Source organism: Pteropus vampyrus, unplaced genomic scaffold (genome assembly GCF_000151845.1).
Source record: "Pteropus vampyrus isolate Shadow unplaced genomic scaffold, Pvam_2.0 Scaffold147, whole genome shotgun sequence".
Classification (NCBI taxonomy): Eukaryota; Metazoa; Chordata; class Mammalia; order Chiroptera; family Pteropodidae; genus Pteropus; species Pteropus vampyrus.
In genome coordinates, this window is record NW_011888928.1 from 1046609 (window position 1) to 1069335 (window position 22727).

Below are 22727 nucleotides of genomic sequence, written 5' to 3' on the forward strand. Positions count from 1 at the left end.
ACTTGTCCTGTTGTTCTCATTCTGGAGTTAAGAGGAAAGGGAAATATTTCTTACTCCCAGACCCCTTCGCCCTCATCCTACCCGTCCTTGTAGGCATTTGAAAATGCAACTCCCAGATAAGATGGTTTATATCTTCTCTAGGGGTTGCACAGGCATCTCAAACTCAACACGTTCAAAAAAAACCTCCTGATTCCGCCCCTTGGTCTCTTCTCCCACACAGCCTTCCCACTGTAGGAAATGAGGGCTTTACAAATCCAGTGCTTCAGCCCCAAACCTGGGAGCTTCTTTGACTTTCCTCTTTCAACTCCACTCCCTCACCCAACACAGCAGCAAATCCTGTCAACTTTACTTTTAAAATATAATCAGAAAGTTAGGAGAGTGTCTACCCTTGGGGGAGGGGTAGTGACTTGGAATGGGATTCTCAGAGGATGGGTAAGTTCTATTTCTTGAGCTCGGTGCTCGTTACATTGGGTGGATTTGTTTGTAAAACTTCATCAAACTGCATGCACTTGATATGTGTACTTTTCTGTATATGTCTGTTACATTTCATTAAAAAGTTCATGAATACACAAAAGCTTATGTACCCCTTCACAGCCACTGCTCCAGCTGAGGCCATGTGATCTTTTGCCTGCCACTGCAGCTCTCTCCTCACTGGGTTTCCTGCTTCTGTCTCATCCCTTACAGTCTGTTTTCCCCACAGCTTCCTGGGCATCCTGATCGATGTCAGTTCAGATCATGCAATTCCTCTGTCCAAAACACTCCACTGTTTTCACCTCATTCAAGACCAATAGAACCATCTACCCCCACCCCACTGCTTGCTGACCCCCACTTCTCACTCTGGGTCAGCCGCACAGTTCTTCCAAAAGATAGTCATGCTCCCATCTCAGGGCCTTTGTACTTACGGTTCCCTCTGCCTGCAACACTGTTCCCCACAGATCTTTCATATGACTGCCTCCCTCACTTCCTTTGGTTTCTGCCAAACACCACCTTGTCTTCCGTGAACATCCTATGGAAAAGGTAACACTGCCATCCCCAGCCCTCCCTATCTGCCTCCCCAGCTTTATCTCTATGTCTCACTCACGAGCACCTGCTATCTTTTATATTCATATGCTCACTTGCTTCCGGTCCGCTCTGTGGGCAGAGGGCCTTGCTGGCTCGACTGCTCCAGCCCTAATTTGTATAATGATACCTGGAAGGTAGTGGGTGCTCTATAAACATTTATTGAATTTTCTCATACAGGCCCAACCTGGTTGTTGGAAAGAAAACCAAGGAGCCACATGAGCCTTCCTCCATCTACCGCAAACACACACATCATCTACCCACAGTCTTCCCTGCTGGAGGCAAAGCAGAATCTGGTCCTGGCCTGCAGCTTGGAACAAAAAACAGTCAGAACCCTGGGGGTCTGGTTCTGATCAAAGGGCTCCTCATGTTTGTAAACCTTCACTCTCTGCCCCGAATAGAGGGGGTAAGGGGATGGCCCCAAACCCAGAGTTAGATGCAGCTCCAGGCCAGGGGGGTCCAGGGCCTGCCCCTTTCCCCCAGAGTGAAGGAAGACCCTGCAAGGCCAAGCTGCTGGATCATCCCCCAGGGCATCTAACAGGGTGACTTGTCCCAACCCCAGCCTGAGGTATATCTGCAGGGACTTATTTCAAAGCCAATATTGTTCTTGGAGCTGCAGAGGCCTTGACCAAAATGTCACACAGAAAGATACTGTCACTGGTCCAGGGCTCTGTGCAGAAAGTAAAGGAAGGCCACTGAGAGTCCCTTCCGTGGAGGGAAGGGGACAATGGGTGCCACTACGGGCTTCTGTCTTCTCTCCTTTATTTTTCTTCATAACACCAAGCACCATGTGATATGCTATGTTTCTCTCATTTATCATATAAAAAGCTACTGAAATGAAAGCTCTACGAGAGCAGAGGTTTTTGTCTTATTTGATCATTGCTATAGACCAGCATCCAAAATGATGGCTGATACATAGTAGATGCTCAATCAATATTTGTTGAATGAATGATATTCATAATTTTTATTGATATTCACAATAACAAAATCCAATGATTTAAAACATATTCAATTATTCGATATTCATTGAACTCCTCTTATGTTTCAGGTTCTGTTCTAGGCACCGGGAATGTAGCTAGGAATAATTTGGATTCCTTGTTTTTATGGAATTTAATCCAGTGGGGAATAATTGCAAATGATGACCCATGCTGTGAAGGGAGTAACTCTAACGAGTGATGTAGAATTGAGGAAAGCTGTGTTTCATTAGATCTGGTGGTCACAAAGGCCCTTTGAGGAGGTGACATTTGAATTGAGACCTGAGTGAGGAGAAGGACCCAGCCACTGTGATGGGAAGGGGTGGGGGGGTAGGTGGGCAGAAGAGAGATTCAGGCAGAAAGAACAGTCAATGCAAAGAATTTGGCATATTCAAGGAACAGAAAAAAGGTCACAGGAAGGGTGGCACACAGCAATGTTCCCAGCACAGTTTAGTACATAGCAAGCCCTTAAAAATGGGGCCAATGACGATAATCAATTTCTAATGCATAGTTTACATAGATCGTTATTTGCCTATTAAAAATGGGCTATGGGGAATTAATCATGTGTATCATTGGAGTTTCAGCTCTATCATGCGCTGGCTGTGTGACCTTGAGCAAAGTCTTAATTGCTCTGAGACTCAGTTTCCTCATCTATCCAATGGGCATATCTAGTAGGGAATAAAAATAAATGGTAGTCAAATTATCCACCTACTGTGGAAGTTCTTTAAGAATTCTCTCTTACTCTACTTCCTTTTCAGTGGCAAGTTGGAAGAAACAATGAAAGGAAGTTCATGGGTCCAGCCTTGGGGTCACCTTTCCTCCTGCAGTGTTCTAAGCCATTCAGCTAGAGGCCTCATATCTTGGTGGACTCTCCTTCCTATAAGAAGCTTTTCTCCAGGTAAGAAAAGTAATAGTGGTAGTAATAATAGTTATCTATTGCTGTGTAACAAATCACTCCGGAACTTAACAGTATCAAACAACCATTTCTTATGCTTGCAGATTATGTGGGTCAGAAATTTGAACAGGGCAGCATGTGGTATCTAATTTCTGATCCACCATGTCTGGGGCCTCAGCTGGAAGACTCAAAGGTGGGGGGCTGGAATCATCTGTGGGCTCATTCACTCATATGCCAATTCATTGTTGCTGGCTGCTTGTCTGGAGCCTTGGGGTCTCTGTGTGGTTTTTCTTCATGTTTTAGTTTGAACGTCAGATATGGTGGCTGTTTCAAGGGCGAGAGTCTTAGAGGCGAGGGAACCAGGCAGAAGCTATACCCTCTTTATGGCTCAGTTTTGGAAATCACTAACATCCATCTGCCATGTTCTATTGGTTGGTGTACCACAAGCCCCCCCTCCCCCCACTTTCAGGAGGTAGAAAGAGACTCCCCTCTCCCTCAATTAGTGAGAAGAATGTTAATCACATTGTAAGAGGAACATATGGGATGCCCATCTAGGATGGAAGATATACCCACTGTACTGGGAAAATAAAATCTGCCATAAGCAGAACAATAATTGCGGTCAGTTATTGAACACTTACCACATATAAGTTCTGTGCTACACCCTTGCCTATTAATTCTCCCAACATCCCTAAGAATTACGTTCTAGTTTCATTCCCATTTTAGATAGGAAACTAAGGCCCAGTAGAGTTAAACCTCTTGCTTTAGGTTGTACAACAAGCAAGTGGTACCAGAATTTGAATGTAGCTTTGTCTAATGCAGGGTGACAGACTCAAAAAGGTAATGCAAATGGATTATTAGAAGGATTAAATGAGGTGATACATGTGAAGTGCTGGACACAGTGCCTGGCAATAGGCAGTGATGTATATGTTCTTGCTATTGGAAGCATCATCATCATCACCATCACCATCATCATCATCATCATTATTACATTTGAGCCACCATATTGAAACCTCTGCTCTATTACTAAATACTATACTCTTAATCTCTTAGCTAGTTCTAGAACAAGGAGCCAGTCCAGAGGCACTGGGAGCAATATACCTTGGTCCCAACTGCCTCTACTCAGGCTTTGGGGAATGGACCAGAGTTTCTATGATGTCAGCTCATTCAAACCCCCAGGAATAGCCTTTTCCGTTTGAAGTATCCCCTCCTCCCGCTCCCAGGCCTCGCATGTCCAAAGTGCTCCCTGTAGGGCCTCACCCTCCATCCAAGGTCATCTGATGCTAACCTGGCTAAAACGTTTGAGGAAACCGGTTATTGGGCTGGCCCAAGGTCAGGTCCGCAGCCTGAAAGAACATGGGATAAAGTTTCATCACAGCTTGCAGGGTCCATTGGGAAATAACTTGCCCTAGGGGTTTATGGGAATCATGGCAGCATGTCCCAGATAGGAAGTGAACACAGCACCCCTTTCTGGGCCTTTCTCCTGCCACCTCTCAGCTTCCCAAATTTTAGATTTTGCATTTAATTTTTGGAATTTTGCTATGACCATGTGCTCTTTACATTGAGTTACTTAATATTTTGCTTCACATTGTAAACTTAAAAGGTTTAACTTAAAAGGAGGCTTTTTAAAAAATAAATCACAGGCTTTCATGAAAAACAAAAATCACTCTAAGTCAAAAGTGAAAGAAGTAAAAACCAATCAATGTTTTATCTGGTGTTGTCCAAAGTCTCTGGCTCTAAAGCCTTCTCTGGTTCTTACACAGAGAGATTACCAAGTGCTAAAGTGTTAAAGGTATACCCACACCCAGCGGAGACGCTCTCGAGTTAAAGAAAACTGACACAGGGAATAACTTTTACTCCATGGGATTAAATCTTATCATTTAAATGCCATGTAGTATAACATAAAATTATCTGTGTTTCCTCACTGAAATGCTTCTCACATGCTGAGAAATAGTCCACCATCTCGTTTGATCCCACCGACAGTTTCAATCTCTCCTAGCCTCATCCGACAATTAGTAAGACTTGCTGGCTCTATTGACAAAATATATCAAGAACGAAATCATTTCTTACCACGTCCGCCACTACTACTCTGGTCTAAACTATTATCGTCTCAGCCTGAGGGATCTTTGAAATAAAAAGCATGCCCACTAGAATGGCCATCATAAAAAAACACAGTTGATAATACGTGTTGACAAGAACGTGGAGAAATTAGAACCCTCGTACCCTGCTGGTGGGATTGTGAAATGCTGTGGACACTCCAGAAACAGTCTGGCAGTTCGTCAAAAGGTTAAACCACAGGACCCAGCAATTCTAAGTAGAATTGGGTAGACACTCCTAGGATCTCCTCAACAGAACTGAAAACACAGCCACACAAAAGTTTGCACATGAATGTTCATAGCAGCATTATTCATAACAGCCAAAAAGTAGAAACAGCTCAAGTGTCCATCAACTGATGAATGGATAAATGTGGTATATTCATACAATGGAACATTATTTGCCCATAAAAAGGAGTGAAGTATTGAAACATGCTACAATGTAGTGAATCCTGAAAAAAATCATGCTAAGTGAAAGCAGCCAGACACAAAAGGACCATCTCGTATCATTCCATTTATATGAAATGTCCAGAAAAGGCAAATCTAGCGACAGAAAATAGATTAATGGCTATCTAGGGCTTTGGATGTTGGGGGAAGTTTGGGAGTGACTGTTAATGGGTATGGGATTTCTTTTGGGGATAAAAAATTTCTAAAATTGATTGTGGCAATGATTGCACAACTTGTGACTATGTTAAAAACTACTGAACTGTGTACTTTGAATGGATGATTGTAATTCTATTTGAATTATATCTAAATAAATCTGTTATTAAAATAATCAAAGCAGAATATGCCACTTTGCTTAAATCCCTGCAATGGCTGCCCTCGTCATTCAGAGTCGAATACAAAGTCCTTGCATAGGCTTTCAAGATCTTGTGCTGTTTAGTTGCTGGCTGCCCTTCTGATCATGTCTCTGCACCCCAGTTTCTTGATGACTCTAAGCCACGTCTTGTTTGTTCCTGCCTCGGAGCTGTTGCACTTGGCTTTTCCTTCTCCCTGGCATGCTTTCCTCATACACCCAGAGGGTCCACTCGTTCGCTGCTCTGGGGTTTCTGTTTAATTTAGGGCAGGTGGTCACCTAATCATCAAGGGCTTCTAAAATGGTACCCCCAACGCCATCACGATTTTCTTTTCCTGCTCTGTTTTTCTCCATAGCACTGGTCATCTTCTCATTTTTTGACTACAGCATGTTTTACTCATTTGTTTGTTATTTTTCTCTGCCAACATTACCTCTCCCACTTACCAAATGTAAGTTCTGGGAAAGTAGAGATGTTAATTTTTTGGTCTTATTCATTATTATAGTCACAGCCTGGTATGTAGTTGCCATACAGTAAATACTTATTGAATAAAAGGAGTGATGAAATATACCCAAGTTTACTGATGAGGAAAACCAAGTCTGGTATTCAAATATTAATTTCGTAAACACTGGCAAGGCCTCCACCACAGACCAGGTCCCAGGCCCTGGAATATTAGGTGACAGAATTCTGTAGAACTTGGGAGGGCCAATGAGAATTGACTTGACTTCTACAGATGTGATGCGCTAGAAGCCAATTCAGGTTTTGCATTATGGCAATATTTGCGCCAGAATCTGATGAAAGGTGGATTGGATGTTAGGGGTGTGGGGAGCTGGAAAGCAGTGGAGTTGTTCCCATAGTGGTTCTCAACCCCAGCTGCATATCAGACTCTGCCGGGAGCTCTTAAAAATCTTGACGCCCAGGCCACATCCCAGACAACGAAATCACACTCTCTGAGGGTGAGGCCTGGCGATGCGCATTCTTAAAGCTTTCTCGGGCAGCCAGGGTTGAGAACCACTGTGTTGGGCCAGTAGAGGAGTAAAGTGGCCCTCGTTATCTGAGGGTAATGAGTAATGGGAAATCTCCTTTTGAGACAATACACTCAAATTGTTGACAACTCTTGTAATATTTAAGGGGATTTGGTGCATGGAGACTTGCTGCTGTTGTACTTTGATGCTCGGTGTTAAAGTCATATTTCCCATACTAATAAAAACATAATATAAAACATCTAATAAAACATATACTGTGAGTCCTTATTATGTAGTGGTTAGATATGTGGACTCTGGAGCTAGACGACTGGGATTTGAATTCCCTCTTAGTAGCTATATGTCCTTGGATAAGTTATTTGAGCTCTCTGTACCTCAGTTTCCTCCTCTGTAAAATGGGAATACATCGTGATCTACCTCATAGGGTCATTTAAGTGTTCAATGAATTAGATTATGTAAAGCTCTTAGAAACAGGGCCTGGCACACAGTAAGCACTCAACGAGTATCGGCTATTATGATTCATTAATAAATAAGATGGAAAATCAACATTCCTTGAGCATTTGATATAGATCACAAACTTGATTAAATTCCCTTGAACAGTATAAACTGTAATTATAAATTTTAATAAAGTTTATTCTTTTGAATATTTCAAGCATATTAAACAGCAGACCAAATAAATACAAATTGATTGTGGATGAAACTTATGAATACTCTTATACCAAGATTAGTCACAAAAGTGCTGACCCCATAGAATTTACTTTGTTTCTTATTCATATTTTTAGAAAATCATAGTTAAAAAATTTTTTTTAAAAACCAGAGAGAAAATAGACTGAAAAATGAACAGAGCCTCAGAAATTGGTGAAATTATAACAAATGGTCTAACATTTATATATTAGAGTTCTAAAAAGACAGGAAAAAAAAGGATGAAGCATAAAAATATTCAAAGAAATAATGGCTGAAAACTTGTCAAACTTGGCAAAAGAACAAATGTACAGACTCAGGAAGCTGAGTGAACTCCAAACAGGATAACTAAAAGAGATTTACACCAAGACATAACAGAGTCAAACCTTTGAAAACTAAAGACAAACACTTGAAAAGCTGTGAGAGAGAGAGATATGACACCTTACCTCTAGAGGAAAAACACAAACTACCACAATGCACTCAATATGAAGTAGATAGTTCAAATAACCCTACAGTCATTAAGGAAATTGAATTAACCTTACAAAAAAGAAATCTCCAGCCTACATGATTTTGTTGGGGGAATTCTACCAACCATTGAAACACAAATTAATACCAATTTCATGTAATCTCTTCTAGAAAATAGAAGAGAACAATTTCCAACTCATTTTATTAGTCTTATCCATAACAAAACCAGACAAAGGCAATGAAAAATAAAAACTACGGTCAATATCCCTCCTGTTCATAGATATAAAAATCCTTAATAAAATAATAGCAAGTAGAATTCAACAAAAAATAAAAATAATTATATATCATGTCAAGTGGTATTTTCCCCAGGGATACAAGGTTCCTTTACGATTTGAAAATGTAATTCATCATATTAATAGGCTAAAGAAGAAAAATCAGTTGATCATATCAACTGATGTGAAAAAAAGCATTTGATAAAATTCAACACCTATTCATGATAAAAACTCTCAGAAAAATATGAACAGATAGAAACTTTCTCAATTTGATAAAGATCATTTACAAAACACATACAGCTAACATTGTACTTAATGGTAAAAGACTGAATGCTTTCTGCATAAGACTGTGAACCATGCAAGAATGTCCATTCTCACACTCTTATTCAACCATAGTGCTTGAAGTTCTAGCATGTGTAATAAGGCAAGAAAAGTAAATAAAGGGCACACAAATCAGAAAGGAAGAAATAAAACTGTCCTTATTGTAGACAACATGATTGTCTGTGTAGATAGTCCCAAGGATTTAACAAAAAACTCCTAGAACTAATAAATAAATTGACCAAGTTTACAAGATACAAATAAACATACAAAATTCAATTTTCTCTATATTAGCAGTGAACATATGGACACTGAAAAAAAAACAGAATACCATTTACTTTGCTCAAAAAATGTAATACTTATGTGTAAATCTAACAAAATACGTATAGGGCTTTTAGGCTGAAAACTACAAAATGCTGATCAAAGAAATCAAAGAAGAGATAAATAAATGGAGAGACATACCATGTTCATGGATGGAAGAGTCAACATAGTAAAGATATCAATTCTCTCCAAACTGATATACAGGTTTAAAGCAATTCCTACCAAAATCTCAGCAGGAATTTTTGTAGATATAGACAAGATTATTCTAAAAATTTACATGAAAATTCAAAGAAACTAGAATAGCTAAAGTAACTTTGAAAAAGAAGAATAAAGTGAGAGGAATCAGTCTTCCCAATTTAAAGACTTATTCTATAGTTACAGTCATTAAAACCATGTGGTATTGGTAGAGGGCAGATAATTATATCAAGGGAACAGAATAGAGAATCCAGAAATAGATCTACCACATATGCATGATTGACTTTTGACAAAAGTGCAAAAGTAATTTAATGGAATAAAGATAATTGTTTAAACAGATGATTTTGCAGCAATAGGTCAATGATAGGGAAAAAAGAAAAATTTAAAAAGTACCTCAACCTAAGTCTCACACCTTATGTAAAAATAAACTTATGAACTTAAATATAAAACATAAAACTATAAACTATTAAACTTCTAAAGAAAAATGTGAGAGAATTTTCAGGATCTAGGGCTATGCAGAGTTTGACACCAAAAGCATGATCTAAAAAAGAGAAAAATCGATAATTTTGACTCCACCAAAATCACAAATGTTTGCTCTGTGAGAAGCTGTTAAGAGGATGGAAAGACGAGCTACCGATTGGGAGAAAATATTTGCAAACAACGTATCTGACAAAAGACTGGTTTCTAGAACATATGAAGTACTCTTAAAATGTGACAGCAAGAAATAAGCAGTCTGGTTAGAAAATGAGCAAATGACAGGAAGAGAAAATTCACGGAAGAGGATATACAGATGGCAACTAAGCACATGAAAAGACGTTAAACATCATTAGCCATTAGAAAAACAAACCACAATGAAATATCTCTACACCTTTATCGGAATGGCTAAAATAAAAATTAGTGACAACACCAAATGCTGGCAAGGATGTGAAGAAACTAGATCACGCATACATTGCTAATAGAAATGTATAATGGTGCGCACTCTTTGGAAAACAGTTTGGCGGTTTCTTAAAAAAAAAAAACAAAAACAAAAACAAAAAAAACTGAGGATGCAACTACCATACAACCCAGCAATTGTACTCCCGCGCATTTATCCAAGAGGAAGGAAAAGACTTCTCCAAGTTCCCACGTACAGATGACTCACCTGCCCTGGGAGAAAATCAGATAAACAATCTACACAGCAGTAACCGATAATTCCCACTGAGTGCTCGCTGTGTGCCAGGCACTTTGCTAAGGATGTTAAGTGCATTATCTCATTTAAACTTCCCCCACAGACCTCTTGTCTGGTAGAGGCCCTTACTATCATCACTCTCACTTTCTGGATGCGTAAACTGAGGCTCAGAGATTCCGCTAGTATGTGGCAGAGTCAGGATTTGAACCCTGGTAATATCAGTAATTGCTTTAGTCTTCACTTTGACGTTACCGCCCATTTCACAGGCGAGTAAAACAGTGGCAAGGAGAGATTAAGCCAGGTACCCCAGGTCACATAACTGCAAAGTCGTCAAGGCTTAAACCCGCGGCAAGCTTCCTTAGTTATTGTGCCTAACTTTTTCTAACTTTCCCGGGCCTCTTTCACCCCGTCCGGAGAAGCAGGCACCACCCTTTTCCTCCGGGAGGAGTAAGGGGAGGGCTGGTCCCCAAGCAAGTCCCCTCCCTAGACACTCCCCCAGGCTTTAAGTCGGAACCAGGGGGCCAGAAGCCGGCAGTCCCGGGCGGGCGGGCTCCCGGGTGACCGCGCAGATGGCGGCGCTGGCGGCAGTGGCCAAGAAGGTGTGGAGTGCGCGTCGGCTGCTGTTGCTGCTGTTAACGCCGCTCGCGCTGCTGCCGGTGGTCTTCGCCCTCCCGCCAAAGGTAATTCCTCCACTGTTTGTGCGTCCCCCATCCCGCCTCCCAGGCGGCGCTACAGGCAGGACCCTCTCTTCTCAAGCCTCTGAAGCAGGGTGGCCGCCGAGGTCCCAGTCTAGACAGATCTTACCAGATGCTCCTTTGCCCTCTCCCCTTTGACCTGCGTAGCCTGCTGCGAACACCCCTGCTCTTCCCTTTTCTCGGCGTGGAGCCTGAGTCCCACCCAGCCTTCTGCATCGGTTCACTTCTACAGGAACGATCTCTCTGTACTGAGCTCTACCGTCGTGTTTGACGCTGTGTTGCACATTTGCCTTGATAATCACAGTGAACACTAATGAATGCCAAGCTGTGTGACCTGGGGCAATTCACTCAACCGATCTGAACTTCAGTTTACGCATATGTAAAAATGGGGAAGTGATAGTGCCAATGCATAGAGTTGTGGTGAATGTTAAATGAGGCCATACAGTCACGTGCTGCCTAAGCAGCACGCGCTTTTGGTCAATGAAGGATGGCGAAGGTGGTTCCGTAAGTAGATAATGGAGCAGAAAACTTCCTGTTGCCTCATGACATGTAGCCATCCTCACCTTGTAAAAACAAACCTACCATGCTGCCAGTCCTATAAAAGTACAGCACATAAAATTATGTACAATACGTAATATTTAATAAATGACTATGTTACTAGTTTATGCATTTATTATATATACTACATAGTTATTTTATAGTGTACTGTTTCTATTTACAAAAAAGAAAAAGTTTGCTGTAAAACAATATGCCGTGTTATGCCATCAGGAGCCATACATCTCGTATTTACGGGGCCTCCTGATTACATCATATTTTCTTGTGCTTGATTTAGTCTAGTACTGTTTTGTACAGTAACCTGCTGTTCAGGCTTGTAGCCTAGAAGCAATAGGCTAGACCACATGGCTTAGGTGTGTAGTGAGCTGTACCTTCTAGGTTTGGGTAAGTGCCCTCTATCATATTCACATGATGACGAAATTGCCTGAAGACACATTTCTCAGAATGTATCCCTGTTGTTAAGTGGCGTAATACTATATATGTAAATCTCTTACAACTGAGCCTGGTATACAGTAAGTGCCTAATGACACACTGGCGAGTCTTAGTCCAGACACCTTGCATGACAGCCAGGTTTAAAAAGTGCTTACCAGGAGAGAGGCGCATCATCTCATTTAATCCTCAGAGGGGGATGATTATTTACCCCATTTTTCAAAGAAGAAAAGTGAGGCTCGGAGAGATGAAGTGACTTGCTCGGAATCACACGGCAAGCAGCTGAGTGGGATTTCCGTCCCTAGCTTGTCAAAATCCAGAACCCGAGCTTTTTCTTGATGCTCAAAGAAAGTCTAGAAGGTCAGAGGCTGAAGGCTGATGTCAAGAGTGTCATGATGCAATTCACCACCGATGGGGGCTGGAAGGAGATGGTGCTGTGGGTCCTCTTGGGTTCCTCAACTGTGCCCAGCCCATCTAGGGCATCACAGGGGGGCCTTAGGCTCACAAGACAGGCTTCTACTTCCAGAAGCTGCATCGCCATTCCTCAACGAGATACTAAATGTTTGTAAAACCAATGAGAGGGTGTTGATTTAGTGGTGCATTACCCAGCACCCACCAGCAGAGACTACAGGAGCTAGGGCAGGTATTCAGAGAGGGTCGTCTGGAGGAATGGACCCTCTTTGGGCCCAGGGAGTGAGGAGGCGATACCAGGTGGTGCCAAGGAGATTCAGGGCTAATACTCAAGTAAGTCCTTTAGTGTAGAAGTAGCCAAGCTATTAGACTTTCTTGACATGGAAGAGAAAAACAGTAAATGCTGGAATAAGGATAAGGTCGTTTTTTCAAAAACCATTTCATCCTAGGCCACTTGCTGACGTCGGGACTTTGGACCAACCTCCTTTCTTCTTTGAATCTCTCTTTCCTTGCCTGTAAAATGGGATGATCACCGTGCTAGTTCTGAGACTTGAAGCGACTTTCTCTCTCAACCCCTTCTGTGAGGGGTTGAGAGAGAAAGTCGCTTCCCTTTGCAAAGCACAATTGGTGGAAGAATGGATGGGTCTGCGAGGTCCCAGTGGGGTTCCGGGGAAGAAGAGATGGAGCAGGGTCTCTCTCCTCAGCAGGGGGTTCTGGAAACTCATTTCTCTCTGCTCTGCCCTCTAGCAAGATTTGCGAGCCCAGGGGCAGACCCAGGTGTTACCTGAAGCACATAGTATTTGAGGGGCTCTGTTTAAGAAAAAGCTTCATTAGCTGCACAGTGAATCTGCTTCCATGTGAACCCCAGGGTGCACAGATAATGTAACCCTCTGAAATGGTGGTAGCTTGATGAGCAAGGTGTTTATTGAATGTTTAACTTACTTTGTGTCAGGCACCATGCTAAGAGCTTTGGGGGCATTGTTTTATGTAATGCCCAGGGAGGCATCTGCTGTTAGTATCCTTTTTGAACAGGCGAGGAAATAGATCAGCAAAGTTAGGTGACTTGCTCAAGGTCACAGAGCCTGTACAAGGCCAGAACACAGGGTCTGCATTTCTGACCACTGCACTTTACACTCTTCCCTGTGTTATAAATGAGTGAAAACTCCTCTTGGTTCCCTACAGATCCCTGGTGGGGACCCTTTGTGCAGCCTTAGATGTCACCGCCTCTTTAAGTGGCTGACAAACCAGGGCCTCCTTCAAGGAGGCAGGTTTGGTTTCTTGAGAGAGCTTAGCCTCCTTCAAAATCTCTATCAGCATAATCGAAGTCTCCTCCACCATATAATAATATATAATACATATAACATCCAAGAATATATCGATAAATATATCGATAATAATTATTATACATAATTATTATCAATATATTCTTGGGTATTACAATGTACAATGTGAATAAAAATATCCTTAGAGAACATTGAACAGAAAACATTGCTGTTTTTTATTGATCTGTGACACACACTTAAAATAAACAGAGTGTATCTGCTGTGCAAACACAGCTTTGAGACGATCCCTGTAGTCTTAATCAGTTTTAACCCTGTGATAACTTCTCCAAACACAGGCTGGTGGTCTGACAAAAATATTACGCTGGCTGTGCAAATGTAGCGTCAAGGCAAGTGTCCTCATTGTTTGCCCCACCCCGAACATCAGATTGCCACTTCTAAGCCTCTCTCGCACACAAATTCTGGAAGCACCAACGCAGGTTGTATTGTACATGTGGGTTCCCAAAAACTTGCAAAATTGCAGATATTAGGTTAGGGTAGAAGTTTGAGATGCTTAGACATTTGCCATATGCCCTTCATTGGGTGGCATCTCCAGGCCACTGCAACTATGACGTTCTAGGAGTCTGATTGGTCAACAGGGTTGGTCCTTACGCTCCTGTCCCCTGGCGACTAGTGAGCTGAGCTTCAGAAAGGCTAGGGTTAATCTGAAGGGCAGGTCTGGGGGGAACAGTTCTTACATTATGTCCTCCTGGCTCCAAATGCTGTCAGCAGGGACAAAAAAGAGTGGGATGCACTTCTGGAATGCAGTGGCTGCAATTTTAGCACCATTGGAAATGCAGCTCTTGCTACAGAGAAAACTTAGGAAACTCGCTGGAAACTTAGGAAGTCAGGACTTTTCCAGAGAGCTGGAAAACTTCCCCTTAAACGTTTCCATAAATGGCCATCCTGGGGGTTGGAGGCTTGGGGGAGCTATTGAGGATGTACGAGACTATTAAAGCACTGGCCCCATGTGCTTTCAGAGAGGCCTTGCCCCCTTTCCCACCTTGCACCCACTGAAAGCAAATTTAGCTCAACTCTCTGGCCAAGATGAGTTCTTACAGTGGGTTCTTCCAGGTGACTCTTTGAGGATGCTTTGAGGAGGAGGTATTTGGGGGTGCTCTAGGCACGCCTGCTATAGAGCGTGGTGCAGGCTGTACAGAGCACAAGGGGCCTTGAGGAGACAAGTGAGACCAAACCAACCTACATTCCACACACTGACCCATGCGCCCTAGTGCAGTGCTGAATCTCCCTGAGGAAGAACCTCTTTTCCTAATTTGCACAAAGGTGTCAAGTCTGGCTAGCAGCAGACTTGTTCTGAGGTGGTAGATCTTTTCAGGGGGAGTGGTAGTATACCTATAAGATCAGAGGCCCACTTTTTTACATTTACCTAATTCTTGGGCCTGGGGCATTTAGGTAGGTAACCAGGACAATGGTCATTTCATTCCTAGTTTTGAGTCTTTGGAATCAGAACTAAATTCTCATTCCACATACTCGTTCTGTGACGTGGGACAAGTCATTTTACTTCTCTGGGCCTCTGTCTTAATTTATAAAATGGCCATAATATCAGCTTCCTCCCTGCTTATTATTTGGGCCCAGTGAAATCATAGACTGTGCCTGCATCATAACTTCTTACTTTTTATTCATTGCTCAAGGTAAGTTTTAACTCTCCCATTCTGCAAATGAGGAAACTGAGACTCAGAGAAGTTAAATGATAGAAAGAACATGGGTTTGAGTTGGGAAGACCCGGTTTTGGGTCTTGGCTCTGAAGCTATGAAACAGGGGAGCCTGGGTTGGAGACCTCGTGTTCCTGAGACTCAGTTTCCTCATTTGTGGAGTGGGGAGGACTCACACCCTCCCAAAGGGATATTATGAGAATTAAGAGAAGGTACAGAAATTGTCCAGTGCTGTGCCAAACATTGTAGGAATTTATAGTAAATAACAACTGCTAGTTTCCCCCCATTTGTCATGTGCTGTCTTATAAGCTTTTCACATTTTCGTTCATTTACTCTTCACATCAGCCTTTAGAAGCAGGAATAACGATTATTCCCATTTTTACAGATGAGGAGAGGGAGGCACAGAGAATTTAGGTAATGCTCCCAAGGTCACACAGCTACTAAATATTACTTCAGTCACTTCTCTTCTCTTGGTCCCGGGTTTTGGCAGATAGGGTGGCCAAGTTCTGAGAAGCCCTTGAGTCTTCCCCTAATGGGAGTTTCCCAGAAAAGACCACAAGTCCAGCCCTGTGGATCGAACATCTCTGGACAGATACTGCCTAGTGCCTTTAACTTGCATCATCTCTCTGCACCCCAGAGAGCTTGCGCAGGGGAATTTGTCCGCACGCACCCTCAAAATGGCATGAGGTCTGATGGTTTCCGTCATTCAGATACCACCCACAACATTTTTGCCAGATCTCCTTAATGTTCAATATTATTCACTTAATTACATTCTTATCTATTTTTTTTTTTTTACATAATGCCTTACTGCCCTCTCTCCCTTAAAAAAAAACCAAACAAACTTAAATACAGTGACTTAGAAAATTTTACATCAGGACCATGTATGGAAAATCAGAATCCTGAATGACTAATGGAAACAAACTAGCAATAAATAAATAAATATTCATTGTTGGTTAATTCTGGCTACATACAGCTGCCTGCTTGAAGCTGAGGGCCTGAGACCTGACCTTTCTTTGTTATAAAGGGAGAGGAATGATCAAGAGAGGAGTAAAAGACAAGCTAGAATCAAACTGAGACTTCGTTTTGGAGGGAACGAGAAGGGAGAATTGAAAAGGGAGTAATCTTGGTGTTCTTTATCGTCCTTCTGCGAATGGTCCAAAGTCTTCCAGAGTTGGCCTCTCTCACTGCCAGAAATATTGGACTCACAGCCTGTATGTGTATATACAAACATATGCCTTGTTTGGAGATTCATGAGATTGGCTGCCAGCTCTGGCTGCCTGGTTTCCTCGTCTGTAAAGTCGGGGTGGGGTGGGGGCTTCTAGGTGACCTTCTTTGTACCATGCAACTCGGTGGCTGATAAGTAAAGGAAGTCTGCTAGCATGTAGTTGGCTGCACAGTGACTCACCAAAGATGTCAATGTCCTATTCCCCTGAACCTGTGCATGTTACCTTACATGGAAAAGGGGACTTTGCAGGTGTGATCAAGTTAAGGATCTTGAAATGATTATGATAATCAGATTATTCTGATTATCTAGGTGGACCCCATGTAATCACAAGGTTCTGTACAAGAGGGAAGCAGGAGGGTCAGAGTTAGAAGGGAACGTGATGTGGGCCCATAAGCCAAGGAATGCAGGCAGCCTCTAGAAGCTGGGAAAGGCAAGGAATAGATCCCTTCTAGAGCCTCCAGAAGGAACCAGCCCCAAGCACACCTTGACTTTAGCCCAGTGAAAATTTTAGACATTTGGCCTGCAAAACTGTAAGAGAACCTTTATGTTGTTTTAAGCCACTGCATTTGAGGTAATTTGTTACAGCAGCAACAGGAAATTAATATATGGCAGAACCATACCCACAGATATGTCCCATCACGGGGGCTTGTTCCTGGGATGCAAAAACCCTTATGTTCAGGAGGGAGCCTGATTTGGCAAAAAGGTCCCAAGATGTCAGAGCATCAAATACAGAAACTAGAAACGTGATTGTTACAATCTCCCATACTCTTCTCTTTTCTCACTGTGACCCAGCCTCGTAGGCCTTCTTTTGGTTCTTGAAACCAGTCAAGCTCATTCCTGCCTCAGGGCCTTTGCACTTGCTGTTCTCACTGCCTGAAATGATATTGCCATTGATCTTTCACAACTGGATCCTTCTGGTCATTGAGGTCTTAGCTCCAATGGCACCTCCTCTTCTGAGTCCTCCTTGATTACCCCTTATCCCACAAAACACTCTTTAAAACAGCCTCCTGTTTTATTTTCTTCATGGAATTTGTCCCAATCTGAAATGATCATTAATGTTTTCATTGTCTGTCTCCCCCACTAGGCTATGAGCAACAAGACGGACGAAAGGAAAGCCCATGTCTGTCTTGTTCCCTATAGCATCCCCAGTGCCTAGGCCAGCGTCTGATTTTGTACATTTCGTACTCAGTAAACAAGTGAATGAATAAAGTTAGACTTGAATCCAGCTAGCTCTGATTACAGAAGATACGCACTTTTTAAAACTTCAGACTGCTACCAATTTGTGGAATATTTGAGCTGGAATCAGTGTTTCTAGCCCTTTCATTTTTCAGCTGGGAAGACTGAGGCCCAGAGGGGGCATGGAAGGATTTTCCCAGCCTGCCCCAGCCAAGAGGTCCCCGAACCCTCATCCATGCCCTTTCTATGCTCTCGCCGTCAGATTTGACCCGTTGCTTACACAGACCCCTTGGCCTCGGAATGGTTCCTCTGAGGCCCCGCCAACTTTCCACTTTCCTGGAGCTTCTGCCAGGTGTGTAAACAGGCCAGCGTAATTCCCCGTGATACGGCAGGGAGCAAGATTCTGTTTGCTGACCCAACTCAACAGGACAGTGCCCTCTGGAGTGATGAGCAGCATTTTCTGACACCCCCAGACCTTGAAGACACAAAGTCAGAACCCTAGCTAGGCCAGACCTGGCTATATACAGCTGGCCTGGAACAAGTCACACACGTGTACCCGAACCGCTCTCTCCAGCCGAGATGCACCAGGGAGGAGACATACAGGCCATACCACCTCCTGGCAAGTCATTTCCCTCCGCTAACTTCAGTTTCCTCATCCGCAAAGTGGGCATGATGAAACCCACCTGTTGGGAAGATATGACAGTACCTGTCACTTGTAAGTGCTCAATAAAAAAATTGCAACTATTGCTATTATCAGCAAAATAGGGATACAAGGCTCTCGGTTCCACTTGTCCCTGAAATTCACAGGGGGACCGCAGTCAATGAGAATGAGCCTGTGGTGGAGGGGGCGAAGGAACTGATACATAGAACAGGACAGCCCAACAAAAATACCAGTAAAGGGTTGGGGAGGCCAGCACGCCCCTGCGGGCCAGCCCAGGGGTTCCCCTGCCCAATCCCTTCTGTTCTTCTCTCCTGCGGTCCTTAGCAGCAGCCTGGGCTGAAAAGGGGATTTGATTTCAATAATATTAAGCTGTCCCACAGGAATGTGCTGGTCCCTGGGAGGCTGCAGGAAGTGAATTTAAGTGTGCTGATGTCTTGAGCCACATGCCTTATTCATGTCCTCTCCTGTGTCCCCCAAGAGGCCTCTGAAGAGCCATAGCCAATGCCTCTCTAGCACTTTTTAAGTGCCAGGCATGGTTCAAAGCACTCGAGATTTGCTTGCTAGCTCATTTATGCTCACCATGGCTCTGTGGGGCAAGGGCTAATACTACCCGCATTCACAGATGAGGAAACTGAGGCACAGAGTGGTCTAGTCACTTGCCCAGGCTCCCAAGGCTTGGAAGTGGCAGTGCTGGGATTCAAGCCCTGGCATTCTAGCTCCAGGGTCTGTTCTCTTAGCCACGCTGTGTGACACAGGGGTGATGGACCCATTTTACAGGTGAGGAGGCTGAGGCTCAGAGAAGTAAAGCCACTTGGCCCAGCACCTTACAGCCATTGAACGAGTAGTAGGGCTGGCATTCAAGCCTAGGTCTGCCTTGTCGAAAGCCCATACTCCAAGATTTAATGGAAACAGGGGAGGAACGGAGCAATTATGCGAGATGGGATGGTGAACATCAAGGAAGGCTTCCCCGAGGAGAGACACATCCTTCTAACACCGGAGTCGGGAGCTCTCTGAAGACAGGAGCTAACATGGGTGGTCAAGCATGATGGCTAAGAGCTTAGGTGTGGCAGCTTGGGTTCAAATCCTGGCTTTTTAATATGCTATGTGACCTTCGGCCAGTGACTTAACCTCTCTATGCCTCAGTTTCTTCATCTGTAAATGGGTATGATAATAATTAATGATGCTTGTAAAGAGCTGAACAGATGTTAGCTGCCTTCATGGATGAATCACTTATTGTGTTCTAGGAGCTGAAAAATGCTTGAAATCAGTGGTTCCCAAGCAGTTTGCTCCCAGGAGACATTTGGCAATGTCCAGAAACACTTTTGATCACAACTCAATGGAGTTGCTACTGGCATCTAGTGGGTAGAGGCCTGGGGATGCTGCCAAGCACCCAGCCATGCATACGACAGCCCCACAACAGAGAGTACTCAGGTCCCACGTGTCAGCGGCATCGAGGTGGAGGATCTCTGTCCTAAATGCATTTGTTCTTTGATTCCCCAACGAGGCTGTGAGGCAGGCAAGGCCAAGTCCTGTTTTCTGTCAAGGAAACTGAGGCCTGAGGAGGGGACGTGCTTGCCCATGGTCACACAGCCTGCAGAAGGCCTCACAGGGTGGAAAGGGTTTGGAAACAGTGGGCATTCCAGGCAGGACAAATCACCCCTGGCCTCCCAGCCCAGCTCAGACACCAGCTCTGGGTTCCACTGGACAGGGCTGACCGTCCCCTCTGCCCTCTGAGCAATCGGAGGGAGGGGACAGCGCCTTTCCCTTTGTTGGGAGAAATAACAAGAGAAGGCCTTGTTCACTGCCACCTACAGCCCCGATTGTCCCCTTGCTTTCACGTGGTGCTTGCTAGCACCTTCCTCCCATGACAAGCTGGCACTGGAGGCCTGGGGTTGAAGGGGAGAGGGAAGGAAAAGTCTTCCCGCTCCTTTTAACCATTTCCTGCCCCTGTCTCTTGCCCCTTTGGACTACTCTGGAAAGTGCTGGAACTCAGTCAGCAAAACTGCTCATGGTGCCTGAGCAGGGCACAATGCAGAGTCCAAAAAAATCGAAGTGTAGGCAGTTTCCTGAGAGGCGAGTCCGGAAATGTGGTCTGCTGCGCTGAAACCTGGGACTAGATCATGGGGTGTCTGAGCCTGGGGGAGCCTGGCAGGGGCCTGATGCAGGACCCTGCCTGCGGCCCAGCTCCCATCTCTTGTTGGGGGTGCTAGGAGAGACCGAGGCCTGTTCTGAGAGGACCTTCTCACCCCCACTGACCCGGACATCAACCTGGGTGACCCGGCTCTGTTTCCTGCTCCCGATCTTTTTCTTCTGTGGGATCTGGACCTCCTCCAGACCTCGGCTTTCCTTCCATGGAAAAGGAGTCTGCCCAGAATCACTGGGTGGATGCGCCCCCCAGGATCACTTTCTGAGGGGGAAGGGACAGCATCATGAAAGTATGAACTTTAGCACCAGATTTCTTGGACTCAGTGTCTCTCTCCCACTTCCTGACTGTGTGACTTTGGGCAAGTTACTTAGTCTCTCTGTGCCTCAGTTTCTCCCTCTGTAATATGAGGACACTGTTAAGGACCTACCTCATAGGGGTGTTGTGAAGACTAGTTCCTATACCTAAAATACCTTAGCCTGTGCCTGGCATGTAAGTGGTACTAGGTAAACATTTGCTATTATTATTGTTATTATTAGTAGTAGTGTTGTTATTTGCATTACAAATGAGCACATAGATCTAGGGGTTCTGGAAGGGCTTTACCAGGGATGAGGCTTGTTCTCGGCCTTCTCCCTTTCCTCATCGTGCAGGCTTTTGGGTTCTCCGAACTTTCTTTTTCTCCCCTATAAAAATAGAATAAAGGTCATTTCTGGGGGTTGCTGAGAAGATTAAATGAGACAGTGCTTATTCAGAGAAAAGCCTCAGTTAAAGTTTCCTTGCTGTTTTTAGTCTTGTCCTAAAGCCTGGAGCCCCAGAGCTCTGAGAAGTGAGGGACTGTGGGCAGCGGAGGGTCATTGTCCAGAGCGGCTTGGAAACTTCACAGGTCAGGCCTCAGCAGCTGGGGTCGGCTTCCCTGTCACTCACCACATCAGCTCCCAGGATGCCTGGGGCAGGGCCAGCTGGACCAGACTGGGGGCGAGATGATGGTAAATAAAAGAGAACTGAAACTTAGCAGCATGACAGACCCCCAGTGCCCGAGAGAAGTTAGGCAGGGCAGCGGGCACACAGGAGGCGGCCACTGCTGATTCAGGATGGACCCCAGCTTGGCCGAGAACTTGCTTGTGAGCGAGAGCAAGGAACTCCCCCTGCCAGCCTCAGTTTCCTCGTCTGGTCTCATAGGCCTGCTTACGTCACGGGGCTGTGGTGAGGAGTCACGGAAACCAAGCACTTTGTCAATAGTTAGGTGCCCTGCACACAGTGAAGTGGTAGGAATCCTATCTGTCTTGTTCACTAATGCACCCCCAGCACCTGGCCTGCAGTAGGTGCTAAATGGATGTTTCCAGAATGAATAAGGAATCAAAACGTATTTCTTGAGTATTTGCTTTGTGCCAGGTTTACAATTGGTTAATACATTCAGTTAAAAAGCATTGAGCACCTATGACACACCATCTACTATTCCCGGGGTACACGGCAGTGAATCAGATAGTCACAAGTCCTCATGCTTATGGAGCTGACATCCTGGGGGGCGATTAAAAACAAACCGATACATAAGTAAGATCTGTGGTATGTCGGATGATGATAAGTGCTATAGAGAATAAAAAAGCAGGGAAGAGGGGCAGGGAGTTGGGAACGAGGTAGAGTGCAATTTCTGAGTCAGGAAGATTTTGTTGGGAAGGGAACCTTTGAACAAATACCTGAAGGGGATGACATTTGACCCGAAGGAGGTGAAGGAGGGAGGCCTGCGCACATATAAAGAAAGCACATTCTGGGCAGAGCACTTTACTGTTTACAGGTGCAAAGGTCCTGAGGTGGGAGTGTGGCAGATGTGCAAGAAACGTTAAAGACCTTCCTGGGTCCTCACTGCAACCCCTTCAGGAGAGGGACCCTGGCCCCCTGATCAGAGAAACTAAGTTGAAGAGCCTAGATGGGGTTTAAAATTAGATCCCACCCCAGTGCCTTCAGGCTGGATTTCATTTCAACAAGAGAAAGTGTAGAAGGGGCTGGCAGGAGTGGGGGGAGGTGGAGAAGCCCTGAGAGGGGCTTATATGCACCCCCACCCCATGCTGGGAACTGAACTGAAGGGCAGGGAGACTAAGGCCCAGATAGGGAAAGGAGCCGCCCAAGGTCACACAGTGGGTGGGCCTCTTTTTTGGAACAACTTGTTCTGTCCTCCTGGGGCTGAGCCAGGCTGCTGGGGGTTCCTGGGTCCAGTGGGGCTCCCACCC

At 44.4% G+C, this 22727-nt stretch overlaps 1 protein-coding gene across 1 annotated transcript in view; it reads left to right on the forward strand.

The window, feature by feature from the left end:
* Nucleotides 1–10807: 10807 nt before the first annotated feature.
* Nucleotides 10808–22727, forward strand: part of SLC13A3 (solute carrier family 13 member 3) — a 61239-nt gene continuing 49319 nt past the window's right edge. The window contains exon 1 of the mRNA XM_023536042.1: nucleotides 10808–10895. The gene's annotated coding sequence lies outside the window, so the exon portion shown is untranslated. The remainder of the gene's footprint in view (nucleotides 10896–22727) is intronic.